The sequence below is a fragment of the Octopus sinensis genome, linkage group LG2, assembly GCF_006345805.1.
Source record: "Octopus sinensis linkage group LG2, ASM634580v1, whole genome shotgun sequence".
Classification (NCBI taxonomy): Eukaryota; Metazoa; Mollusca; class Cephalopoda; order Octopoda; family Octopodidae; genus Octopus; species Octopus sinensis.
The window spans coordinates 169,603,643-169,617,102 of record NC_042998.1 but is presented as its reverse complement, the minus strand read 5'-3'; the positions used below and the strand labels follow the sequence as shown (position 1 = coordinate 169,617,102).

General features: G+C 37.1%; 1 protein-coding gene across 4 annotated transcripts in view; it reads right to left on the bottom strand.

Annotated features, from left to right (window-relative positions):
• The window catches only part of LOC115232357 (tripartite motif-containing protein 59), a 149,609-nt gene that overhangs the window by 95,237 nt on the left and 40,912 nt on the right, over positions 1-13,460 (bottom strand). Inside the window, exon 1 of one of the 4 annotated variants that reach the window (XM_029802201.2) lies at positions 7,120-7,483. The exons of 2 other annotated variants lie outside the window; for them this stretch is intronic. The gene's annotated coding sequence lies outside the window, so the exon portion shown is untranslated. Of the gene's footprint in view, positions 1-6,525; positions 6,986-7,119; positions 7,484-13,460 lie in introns of those variants that run through there. One more of the 4 variants, XM_029802197.2, reaches the window with a different exon arrangement.

Below are 13,460 nucleotides of genomic sequence, written 5' to 3'. Positions count from 1 at the left end.
GTGACAAATGCCTCATCGTAAGCTCAATAAAGTCGTTATCTATCTTATCTATACAATATACATAAACATGCACATGTGCATGCATATGTGTGTGTGTGTGTGTCTTGACTTGTTTCAGTCACTGAACTTCGGCCTTGGCGGGTTTTAGTCGAACAAATGCCCCCCTCCCCAAGTGCTTATTTGATAGTCTGGTACTTATATTAATAGGTCTCTTTTGCCGAACTGTTAAGTTACGGGAACACAAACAAACCAGCACTGATTGTCAATCGGGAAAAGGTGACAAAGACATACACGTGTGTGTGTGTGTGTATATATATATATATATATTATATATATATATGCACGTGATATGCATGCATTCCTACCTACATATCTACCAACCCACCCACATACATACATATGAGGTTTGATCAATAAGTATCCGAACGGCTAAAGCTTGCTGAATGAAGCCGCTCGGCAAAGATTGACCTTGAACCCTTCTGTGCATGCGCACTAAGTTTTAACGTTCTGGCTCACTTCCGCTGTCTACAGCAGTGTTTGGAAGGAAGGTGTGTAGCGTGTGGTCGTTGCATTGGCCATGACAGAGAAAGTTGCTCAGAGGCCTACGCAAAGTTGCAGAAAGTGTATGGAGAGGAGTGTATGAGCTGAACACAAGTCTACGAGTGGTTCAGACGTTTCCAAAATGGCCGAAAAAAATGTTGATACTGACGAACGTTCTGGAAGACCCGCAACCAGCAGAACTGAGAAAAATATCGCAGATGTGTGGGAAAATCATCAAATCACCATCCGTGAGTTACCAGAGGACGTGCAGATTAGTTACGGTTCAGCTCAGTCCATCATCACTGAAAATTTGAGTATGAGACGCGTGTCTGCCACATTTGGGCCAAAACTGCTTTCGGCTGACCAAAAGGACACTCGGGTTTCAGTTGCACAAGATCTTGATTGTGTCAAGAACTATGAAAACTTTTTGAAAACTGCGTAGGCCTCTGAGCAGGTATCGCCAAGCTTTTGGCAAAATTTGATGTAGATTTTCTGCTGAACTTTCTCTGTTGTGGTCAATCCGACGATCACAAGCTACACACCTTCCGTCCAAGCCGTAAACAGCGGAAGTGAACTAGACCGTTAAAACTTAGTGCGCATGCACAGCAGAGTTCAAGGTCAATCTGTGCCAAGCGGCCTTCCTCTGCGTGCCTTAACTTCGATATTATAGCAACAGTCCGGGTATTTATTGATCAGATCATGTACATACATACACACGTGTGTATGTGTGTGCATGTATGTCTTACCTAATACATCACAGACTAAAAGCCGAAATAATTCAAAGTAAAAATGTAAACAAACACTCATTGAATATCGGTATGTATTTAATCGCGTGTGTGTAAAATACGTTCGACATAATTCTTCTGGAAATATTTCAGAAAATAATTATTTCATGTTCTTTTGAGTTTTCTAAATTCTTGTTTCATTACTTTACGTAACCTGAAATATAATAATTGTACATCGTAATGTCTAACTGATTTAATGAGTCCTGTGAAAACGTTTTATTTGTCTAATTGTTGCCAGGTAATTTATTTCAGTATTTATAACCGATTCAGTGCCGTTTGTTTCATTTTGACATTTCGATCGTGAATTCGATTTTCCCGGACCAACGGTGCATGGTGTTCTTAAACCAAAACACTTCATTTCACGCTGCTCTGGGATCATTTCGACATCTGACATCATGTATCTGTACAGACAATGCTGATTTGATGGAGAGAGTGAGCTAATGTACAAGCACAAACATTTGATTACTGTAAACAAATTGTTTGTACAGAAATTCAGAAATTGTAAGAGCCCTCATCTGTTGTATACACACATGCTTCATAACTGCCGCTATAACTATTATTACAAGAATAAAATCTCCTGACTGACTAACCTCTAATTCATACGACATCAATGACAAATAGAGAACAGGCAATATGCTAGGTGTGTGAAACATATCAAACAAGGCAATGACCTTAAAGAAATAAAGAACATGCACACTCACCCACACACATATATATGCCTGTATATTTCTATATGTGTGCACACACACACATAATTATCAGCTAAGTCAAAAAACGAGCACTTTCAATATGAGTAATAGACCAGTTATACTTTTATATATATCGGATATAGGCGAGTAAGTTTATTACTGGTTATGGTATATAATTAGACTCTTCAGGCCGGGAGCACATAGCCTCTTATATGCTGGAGGTATATATATATATATATATATATATATATATAGTCTTTTACTTGACTTATTGTCTCTTAGACGACTCACTTTGTGTAGGCCTCTGAGTAGGTATCACCAAGCTTTTGGCAAAATTTGATGCAGATTCTCTGCCCAACTTTCTCTGTCGTGGTCAATGTGACGATCACACACTACACACCTTCCTTCCAAGCACTGCTGTAAACAGCGGAAGTGAGCTAGAACGTTACAACTTCGTGCACACACACGGCTGCGTTCAATGTTAATTTGTACCAAGCGGCTTTCCTCTGCGTGCTTTAGCTTCGTTACTATGTCAACAGTCGGGATACTTATTGATCAGACCATTATGTGTGTGTGTGTGTGTGTGTAGATAGATAGCTAGAGAGAGAGGTGAGAGAGAGACAGACAGACGGACAGCTCGGTGTTCGTAAAAAGAAACACAGTAAAAAAATTTTAACACTTTTTCCATGAGGAAAAGCAATTATTTCCCATGGATTGGTGTTAGCCATAGGCGAAGTGCATTAGCTGGGAGTGCATGTATGTAAGTCGTTTTCAAGTTCAAAAACGGACATGACCACATCACATCACGGAAAAATATTTCCGCTCATAAAGGCAACACCTGAAATTTTCGCTTTTTGCGTATAGGAAGGCACTCGGATCGCATTTTCTACTGTTCCTGCAACTTACAGTTGATTTTGTATGGCGTTGCGTCCACTTTTAATCATTTAAGCTGACTAAATGTGTAACATTGCACTTCTTTTGGATTCTAAAGGGACTTTCTCTATTTCCAGCATAAACCTGTATATGTGTTGTTCCACTTTTCTTGAACGACACCACTTCTGTGTCACTGACTTTAGCTTCGTATTGCATTTAAATTAGGAGGTGAACATTTTACGCGGGATAATAAGTATAAGAAAATATTGAACAGACATAACTTAAGGGCCTCGTTCAGCTGTATTCTTAGTGTGAAAAAACATTTTTAGTAAGTACTCCCAAGGTCCCAGCAGAGGCAAGATGCTCATGCAGGGTTTGCAATGAAAGCCCGTGAATGCTCAATGTAACGTAAGCAATATATATATATATATATATATATATATATATATATATATATACATGCATACACACACATATGCATATATCATCCCTCAATACTTGTTCTTCATTCATCATATTCACCTCCTAACCAGCTCAGTTCTTACTTCGTTGGATTCTATCAAATCGTGTATCCTATGTCAGCATTGAACATGGAATTTAAATAATAATGACGATAATGTACATATATATGCATTAATATATATACATGCATATATATAAAGTATTAATTAATAGGAGATAGATTTCATATTAGACCTTTATTAGATACATGTTTCGACCCATTAGTCTGGGTCTTTTCAGGTACATTGATAAAGATGTCTCACTAGAAATTTTTAGTGTCGGCTAGCTTGTTGTTATATGCCCATCAAGTTATGGAACGAAATCTATCTCCTATTTATTAATACTATTAGCCTAACTGCCACTGTGAATTTCCTGAAGTAGATCCAACGGAAATGTACCACAACGGGTAACCTAAACTGTGTCGGTGCTCTACTCAACATTCAAACACACTAATCGATTTATACGTATTTGTCCAAATTATATATATATAAATATTCAGTTTGCTAAAATGAATTCATAAGCACATATATAACATCCAAATGTTTCCACTGATAATATTGTGCTCATGTCACATAAATGCAAATTTAATATTTATTGAATATTAATTGAAATGGCTGTAAGTGAAGATCACTAATTTGCTGTTAATAATAAACAATTGTTAACTTCTTAATCTCCATTTTCTTTTCTTTTAAATAAAAATAAGCTATATGTTTTTGTATATACCTATTATTTTTACGGAAATTCTTTCCCCTAAAATACTGGGTATAGAACCAGTATTTCCTTGGATGAAACCATCCCTTCATGAAGTTTACACATCATCTAAGTAAATTTATATATGCATACATATACATGCATATATATATATATCTACTACACATATGGAAATCTGTGTGTGTTTGTTTGTAGCATCCTATATCGTTTCATAAATTTTGATGAAACTTGATACGTGAGAAGAATCCATGTCTAGAAAACTAGTGACATACTTATATTGTTTAAAAAAATCAATAATAGCGCCCCTCGAAGGGATTCTTATATCAACTACATATAACAAATATATTATTTTGAAACATCCAAGGGAAATGACCCATTCGCTCCTGAAATGGATCCTTATATATAGCCAAGGGAAATAAATTATTTCGTAAAAATGAATTTGAGTATGCTTATTTTTTAGTATTTGAACTATTTCAGTTATTTTTTGCAATTTATCCAGTACAACGCTTAAACAAGTAAAAAGTATTTTCCTAAACAACAGATCCACTTATTTTGGTTATTGACTTATTCACGAATATACCATCACTAGCGCCACTGAGAGTACTATTCTCTGCGAACACACAAAAGCTTTTTTCAGAGTTATTTACTTTGAATTGTTACTATCTCATATCTGATTAGCCTGTTATTACGTAATATTCTTCACGATTTTAGCAAACATACCTTATTAGTATTTCCTCCTCAGTTCTATATACTCTGAGAAGGTACTGAAGCCCTTTTCGGAGGCTACTTTATTTGAATTCTTACTATAGGGTAATTAATTTCATGTTATTAGTTAACTGACTTCACAATTTGGGTATTCGTAACTTATTGGAAATTCTTAAAAACAAGATCCTGTGTAAGACAGTTCGGTATTCTCTGTAAATGCACAAAAATCGTTTTAGGGACTACATACTTTGTATTGTTGTTATTGGATTAGCGAAAAACAATTATGAGAACAGAACCAAGGGATAAGCCCCGCATTTTCGGGAATTACCGGATACATCAGCTAGTATATATATATATATATATATATATGTGCATGCATTTATATATACATATATATGTCTACATATACATGCATCTATATACACATATATGCATACATATACATGCATTTATATACACATATATACATGCATATACATGTATTTATATACACATATATGCATGCATATACATGTATTTATATACACATATATGCATGCATATACATGTATTTATATATATATATATTTATATGTGCGCGCACACACACACACACACATATGTTTACATATATAGATGCATACATGTACGGGTAAAGAACCCCTTCGGTCAGGGATGACCATGGGATTACACCTAGAAAGTAACCCTCCGAGGAACAAGTCCGGACAAGGTTGTTTATGGAAGACCAGCAGTCGACTATGCATACCAGCCTTCCATCTCCACGCCACCAATGTTATCCAAGGGAAGGCAATGGCCGATACAGCTTGGCACCAGCGACATCGCAACTCATTTCTACAGCTGAGTGAAACGGAACAACGTGAAATAAAGTGTCTTGCTCAAGGCGGTGCCCCAGCATGGCAGCAGTTTAATGACCGAAAAAGTATAAAAGACAGTCACACAATCTCTCTCTCTGTCTCACACACACGCACACACAATTTGTCTCTCTGTCTCACAGACACACACACACACACACACACACACACACCACACACACACACATACATATTTAAAATTAGCTATGTTTTTGTTGTCAAAATATTTTTAGATATTATCTCGCGTAAGAAGACATTCTGTTGACACCCTATGTATTCACAGTTGGCACGTACTTGCTATGTGTTAACTATTAACTAAACTTTAACCTGGTTACAAGTGCGTAACTATAATGAAATGTATAATCAGCTGCTCGAAGGAAAATAAACCTAGTCCACCGAACTCATGTCATTCATATACGACGAGTTTGTGTTTATTTTTGTTATTTTGCCCTCAACCCCAGTATAGGGGCGAGACTGTATGGTTAAGAAACTTGGCTCCCAACTATGTAGCTTTGGGCTCAGTCCTACAGCGCGGCACCTTGAAATAAGTGTTTTCTACTATATGGCCCCTAGACCGAACAAACTTTGAGAGTGGATTTAGCAGACGGAAATTAGAAGCCCGTCGAGTGTGTGTGTGTGTCCACCCTATTATCGCTTGACGTCCCCGTTCGTTTGCGGTTCGGCAAAAGTGACCCATAGAACAAGTAACCAGACTTTAAAAGAAATAAGTACTGGGATCAACGTGTTTGATTGGACCTTACAAAGTGGGGCGCCCCAGCTTGGTCGCAGTACAACGACTAATGCAAGACAAAAATAGATTATCAGTTAAATGTAAATGACCAACTCTTTTAAACAGATTAAATAACGTACCTTTTCTCGAACTGCATACCTGGAACAAACACTCCGTCTGATGTGGAGATGGTATTTAAACCGGGGTTAAGAGCTTTTTTATATATATATATATATATATATATATATATATTTAATCTAATCCGGAGCTTTACGTTTATGAGTTTAAATCTCGTCCGCCATCCACTGTTCTTGTCTCTCATCCATCCCCTCCAGGCCCTATAAGTCAATCGATTTTCCTCCCCTCCATTTACGCAAATGAGCCTCGTGCCAATACAAAAACAATTGTTGTTTTTCTATAGCTGCTCAAACAAAAGATTAGCAGACATAATTTAACTCCACCTGCTCTGTGTGAGAGTCCTACAGGGATCTTTACTCCCATCTACCTCTTCCTTTCTGTCTCATAATTAACAAAACAAAACGAGCTGCAAGCTGCTCCATACTTTCCATACAATCTCCCGAACGTGGGAGACAGATAGACAGCGGGGAAAGTATTAGCTTACTAATACCATCTGTTCGTTAACTACTATTGTAATTTTTTTTTCAGAGGGAAACAATGAAAAATACAAAACAAAACAACATACGAAACTAGAACAAATGACAAGTTTTACCTACCCGTGAATATTATTTCAGCGAGTTTACCACCTCTGATTTTAGTGAAACAAAATTCGCCCGCTTCTCTTCATACTTGTTGCTTTTAAATCAGTAATTCTTAGAGAAGAAGAAATTCCTTCTCCTCCCCCTCGGCCAGTGGCAAAAGTTTCAGGATTCCCAAGGGAAAATTTTAGAAGTGTAATAAAGAAGCCGTTCTTTATAATTCTTTATAATTATTATTTGCAGTTATTTTTGGCTAGATTTATTTCCCTTAATGTCGACCTTAAAGGATGCTAGTGTTAAATTAATATAAGGCTGTTAATGTTATGCAATAAATGATGTATACAAGACTACTTTTTTTTTTCATCATATGCAGGGGGAAATCGGAATGGTGAACTGCTAAAGGAGGGAAACTGAAAAAGGATATTACGAAAACCTAATTTAGAGGTTGTTTTTTTTTTTTCATATAAAAATGTTTTAAGTCACAAAATGTTATTAAAAAATAGTAATCACATTGCTTTCTGGAATTAGATTGTGAGGATATTGAGTAGCCAACTTATGACCACGCCTCAAAATAACAGGGTTAGTTAATTTAATTAATGCAGACTAGGAAACAACTAATTTGTCAGTAATTTTTAAGTCTTTAAATAACAAAAGAATAGTTCACTTAAAATATGATTAAAGAATTTACTTTTCTTTTGTGTGTATGTATGTGTGTGTGTGTGTAATAGAAATATTTTGAAGATTTGTAAAGGCACACGCGTTGCTGATATAATTGATATAAAAATTTATAAACCTTCGAGAGAACGTGAAATAATCCTTTTCTTTTTTAACTGGATCTCGAAGCACATATAAAGCCATAAATAATGGCATGTAAATATTGGATTGAAAAACCGTTTTGGAAAGAAAAAGTCAAAAGCTACCTTTGATATTTTATATCCAAAAGAGTTTTCCGACTCAATATTTACATGCCATTATTTATGATTACATATGTGCTTCAAGTTCCATATATATATATATAATATATATATATATATATATATATATATATATATATATATATATATTATATATATATATATATATTAGTTCAAAATTGTAAAAAAATAAATAAATAAAAAGCAAAACGGGTGAGGGAACAACAAACAGGTGTATAAGATTGACACTCAGGTAAAATGGAAGGGGATGTGACGTTTCGAGCCTACGCTCTTCGACGGAAAGGAATGGGGAAAGAAATTAGATGGAGAAAGGGGAGAGAAGAAAAAAAGGAGAGAGAAGGAAAACGTGTCTGGATTAGACTGCACATGTTGAATTGATCGGAAGGAAGAGGTTGGAGACAAAAGCGGCAGAGAAGACAACAGTAACCTAGCTGATGTGTATGTGTGAGTAAACAAGTACGTGCACGTGTGCGGAGCGTTGTGTGCTCTGTCTGTCTGTCTGTGTCTGTCTGTCTGCGTGTGTGGACGTGTATATATATGTGTGTGGGAGTGTGTGAGGCTGTCTAATGTATGTGTATCTGAAGCTATCAGATATGTGTGTGGAAATGCATATGTGTAGCAACTGTGTGCATGTGTATTTTGTGCGAGTAGCGTGTGTGCGTACGTCTGTTCTTGAGGCGTATTTTTTAGGTGTCAGTGTAAAAGGCAGTCGGACATATGTGCGCGTGTGCATAAAGTGCAAGTGTGTGTGAGACACTGTTGTGTACGTGTGTATTCTGTGTGTTTATGCATATGTATGTATGTGAGCGAGTGTGTGTCTTATCAGCTGGTGTGTGTATATGGAGCGGTTGGATAAGGTGGAAGGTGTGTGTTGTATAAATGAGTGTGGAGGTAGGTTAAGATAACGACAGGTGGCGAATTAAGACTATAAGGGACTGGGGAATGAAGAAAGAAAATAAATTCCTGCTCTTGACGAAGGCGGGAGTTCGGGTGGCCTTCGTGCAGAAGATACAATATACAGGGTGCGGCAGAAGTAACGCCCTTTTGCATTTGAATCATGTATTAAATCATGTTGTTTTGATGAAACAATATTTAATATAAAGTATAGAAGCCATCTTATCATGGCTAACCACATTGGGGAGGGGGTGTTACTGTAGCTTTATAGCCCCAAGAGATCTTCGTCTCAAGCTGGCTTTAGACACAATATCAGTGTCCTTGGAGTATTTGCAAAGGGAGGCCATCCCTTCCTCGCAAGCCTGAGTGATACGCTCGAACTAGTTTCGGGATTGTTGTCCCTCGTCAACGGGCGGTAACCACCAGGTAAATTTCCTAAAACTTCTGCGATTTTTTTCATTAGTTTATTATTCGTTTCTTTAAGTAATGCAATAAATTTTTGTTCAATATAAAATTACTTAATAAACATTTATATACTACAAAAGTTATTAAACGCAAAAAGGGCGTTACTTCTGCTGAACTCTCTATATATACTCTTTTATTCCTTTATTTGTTTCAGTCATTTGACTGTGGCCATGCTGGAGCACTGCCTTTAGTCGAGCAAATGGACCTTAAGTCTTATTCTTTGTAAGCCTAGTACGTATTCTATCGATGTTTTTTGCCGAGCCGCTAAGTTACGGGACGTGAACACACCAGCATCGGTTGTCAAGCGATGTGGGGGGGGGGACAAACACTGACACACAAACATATACACACACACACACACACATATATATATATATATTTATATATACACATATATACGACAGGCTATAGTAGAAGACACTTGCCCAAGGTGTCACGCAGTGGGACTGAACTTGGAACCACACAGCCATTCCTGCGTTTATGAATTTGTATTGCAAGATGTGAAACCCTATGTTGAAACACATTGTTGCATTTCGGGAAGGTCTTTTTTTTTTTGGCAAATAAACATATTCGTTTTTCACTCGTTTATTACTATTCTTATTCTAATTCATATCCATTATCCGGAAATCTTTCGTCACACATCTGTGACCTCCTCAGCGACACTTTCCGTCTTCGTGTGCTCTTACAGAGCAAGAATAGGAACAGTAATAAAGTTAGAATAAGAACGGTAATAAACGAGTGAAGAACGAATATATAGTGCGTGTGCTTATTTAGCAAAAAAAAAAAAAAGAATTACCGTCCCGAAATACAACAATACAATATATATATATATATATACACACATACAGTCCACGTGTATATATATAAATATATATATATATATACACGTGGACTGTTGGCGATTTTTTCTCCTTTTCCTTTGGACTTTCCTATGTTTCCTGTTTCCGAAGAAGAGCTATGCTTGAAACGTAAAACAACCACTCTTTCCTTTCTCTGAGCGTCTTAATACTTTACATATGGTACGTCCTCACGTTGTTTTCTTCTTGTCTTTTTCTGTTGTTTTTTTAAAATTTATATATACTCTCTCTCTTTTACTTGTTTCAGTCATTTGACTGTGGCCATGTTGGAGCACCGCCTTTAGTCGAGCAAATCGACCCCGGGACTTATTCTTTATAAGCCCAGTACTTATTATATCGGTCTCTTTTACCGAACCGCTAAGTGACGGGGACGTAAACACACCAGCATCGGTTGTCAAGCAATGCTAGGAGGACAAACACACACACACACACACACACATATATACGACAGGCTTCTTTCAGTTTCCGTCTACCAAATCCACTCACAAGGCATTGGTCGGCCCGGGGCTATAGCAGAAGACACTTGCCCAAGATGCCACGCAGTGGGACTGAACCCGGAACCATGTGGTTGGTAAGCAAGCTACTTACCACACAGCCACTCCTGCGCCTATATGTAAGAAATTTAAAAATTTAAAGATAATTTCAAAACATTTTTTTTTGCGATGATTTGCTTCAGATTTGAATTTTATTGCATTTCTGAAAAATTAATTTTCAAGGTTATGAGATAATCGATTCCGTTAACTAGGTAAAGACTAATCCGGAATCATTACTGTTAAAGTATATTTGTTTTCTATACGCTATGTTCATGACACATGAGAAGTAATGTGATTCGCCAGATGATGAACCATGTCTTATGCGGCCTGCGAGACGATAATCCATGTTTCGTGTGGCCCACTTGATGATTCATGTCTCGTGCGGCCCGCCTGATGATTCATGTCTCATGCGGCCTGCTTCTCGAAAAACGTTGCTCACGTCTGGTATATATATTTAATAGTTTGTTCCAACGTCACCTATTAAGAACATCATGAACGCCACACAATTTAATAATATCAATAATAATAATTCTTTTGTAGTTTTTCTTTCAGTGCGCACGTATTCAAGTTTGTGCGCGCTTGGACGTTTGTGTGAATATGCGTAAAGATCCATGCCACGCGTGTACATACAAGTTTACATGAAAACAAATATTTGCGTGAAATTCAAAATATTCCATCCATAATGAACACGCAATCTCTCGACTACACCCGACAAAACTACTGACATAACCAGTCATATGAATTAAACAGCAAATTTGTACCGAGAACTATTATGCTTTCATATTTCTATTGTGCGAATTTAAAATGATATTAGGAGGATTTTATTTATAATAAATGTCAAACTGACATTTAAAAACTCCACGTAGATGTGAAAAGGACAATTTCTTTAGTAAATCATACAAAAAAAATGCAGCGTTCTTTATTTCTTTGTAAGTCAGTATCGCCCAAAACAAACAAGATTTTTTTGTAATCTTCGTTATGTGAAGTATTCCGCTTTTACAAACACTTCAATTCAATTTTTAGAAGAAGAGCTGAAGAGGTTTTCAAAGCCAATGCCTTTGAAGAAGATTGTAACCTAAGTGTAACAATATTTAGGTAAAACACCAAAAGTATATATATATATATAATTATGGGTTAAAATCAGTTCTTTAAAGGAAAAAAAAAACAATAACTGTGTTCATGATTCATTTTGTCTGTTGAAGGAAGAAAAATAAAAAGTGGGAAAGAAAGATTGAGTTGTATTGTGTGTAAACAAAAGCCTTACAATGGCCAAAGACAAATCCTTCCGTTTGTCTAAAGAAGGGTAATGGAAAGCCATTTCAGTGTAATGATTTGAATCGGCGAACGAAGATGAGCCCCCTCAATAGTGTCACGATAAAGCAATGAGTTGTGTGAAAGATGCAACATCATACGCTAAAATACATAATCAGTGTCGAGACCTGAGGTCACAAGGTCTTTCAGCAACCTAACAGAATTATATCAGGCTCCGAATTATATCCCGGCTGCAATTACCAACAGATCAATGAACCCTCACAATCCCAAACCACCTGGTGGTTTTTTCTGCGCTTTAGCTTTCAAACATAATGAGACTCTTCTTTGCTACCGTTGTAATACCCATTTAGTTGAGGACTTTGCAGGGTTTTTACATGCGGTCTGCTTGGCCATTTACACTTTAGCAGATCAGGTCATTTCACAACGTAGACTATAGATACAGCGGTAGACTGCACGCTAAAGTAGCACCCTTTTCAGAGTTAGTGCCCTGTAATGACTCTACAGGCAACCTCTGAGAGCTCATAATAGTTCTTCCAGCCTCCGTCATTGCATTTCACTAGTCCCTGATACCGTGTACGTTTATTCCCCTTGGCTTCTTCAATATGCTATTTCCGAGGCACTGTTAGTGCCAGCCTGATCAGTTGTTTTCTTGCCTCAGAAGTGATAATCATAGCTATGATATACTACAGAAAACTCAGCTACTTGCCCTCATCGACATGTAGTTGTCAATCAAACGCTGTGAAAATAAGGTTCGGTTTATTTTTAGCTGTGGACGAGGTTTCTCTCCAGTTTTGACATAAACCGGTGACTTCTTTGAGGCGTGGGGGCGTTTGCTCAAGCTAATGACAGTGATTTTGAGGTTAGCAAACATTTTGGCACGAATGAAAGTAACCTTCTCTGACGGCTCTGAGAAACTACTGGAAAGTTCTAAGGATCCTCAATGAAGAGTAGAGTGGAGGGAGGGGAAACAAAAAAAGTGTCTCATTTTGATCTCAACATGAAAATTAGATGGGTTTGGCAGGCCACTGTAAACAGCGGTGGAAGTCCGCCTACATTGTTTGACCAGGATACATTCTGCAGGTAAATACTCCCTAATCTCGTTCACGCTTCTTGCTACCTTTGTGCCATAGTCCCATTTACTCAGTTTTCTGATTCTGTAGCAGCAATGCTCTCGAGTTGATCAGATTGAAACCCATCTTTGCACAAGTGATAAGTTTCTCAAGCTCTTGTAGACATTCATCTACTTTCTTGGATCAAAGTTATCGTAATAGTAAGGTCATCCATAAATGCTCTTACTTGTTGCCATAAAAGAATTTCGAAAAAGGGCACCTCTGTATTCCGCTTTAGGATACATTGGCCACCATGTTCGTAGTAAGGGACAAAAAGAGTAACAGATACGGTAC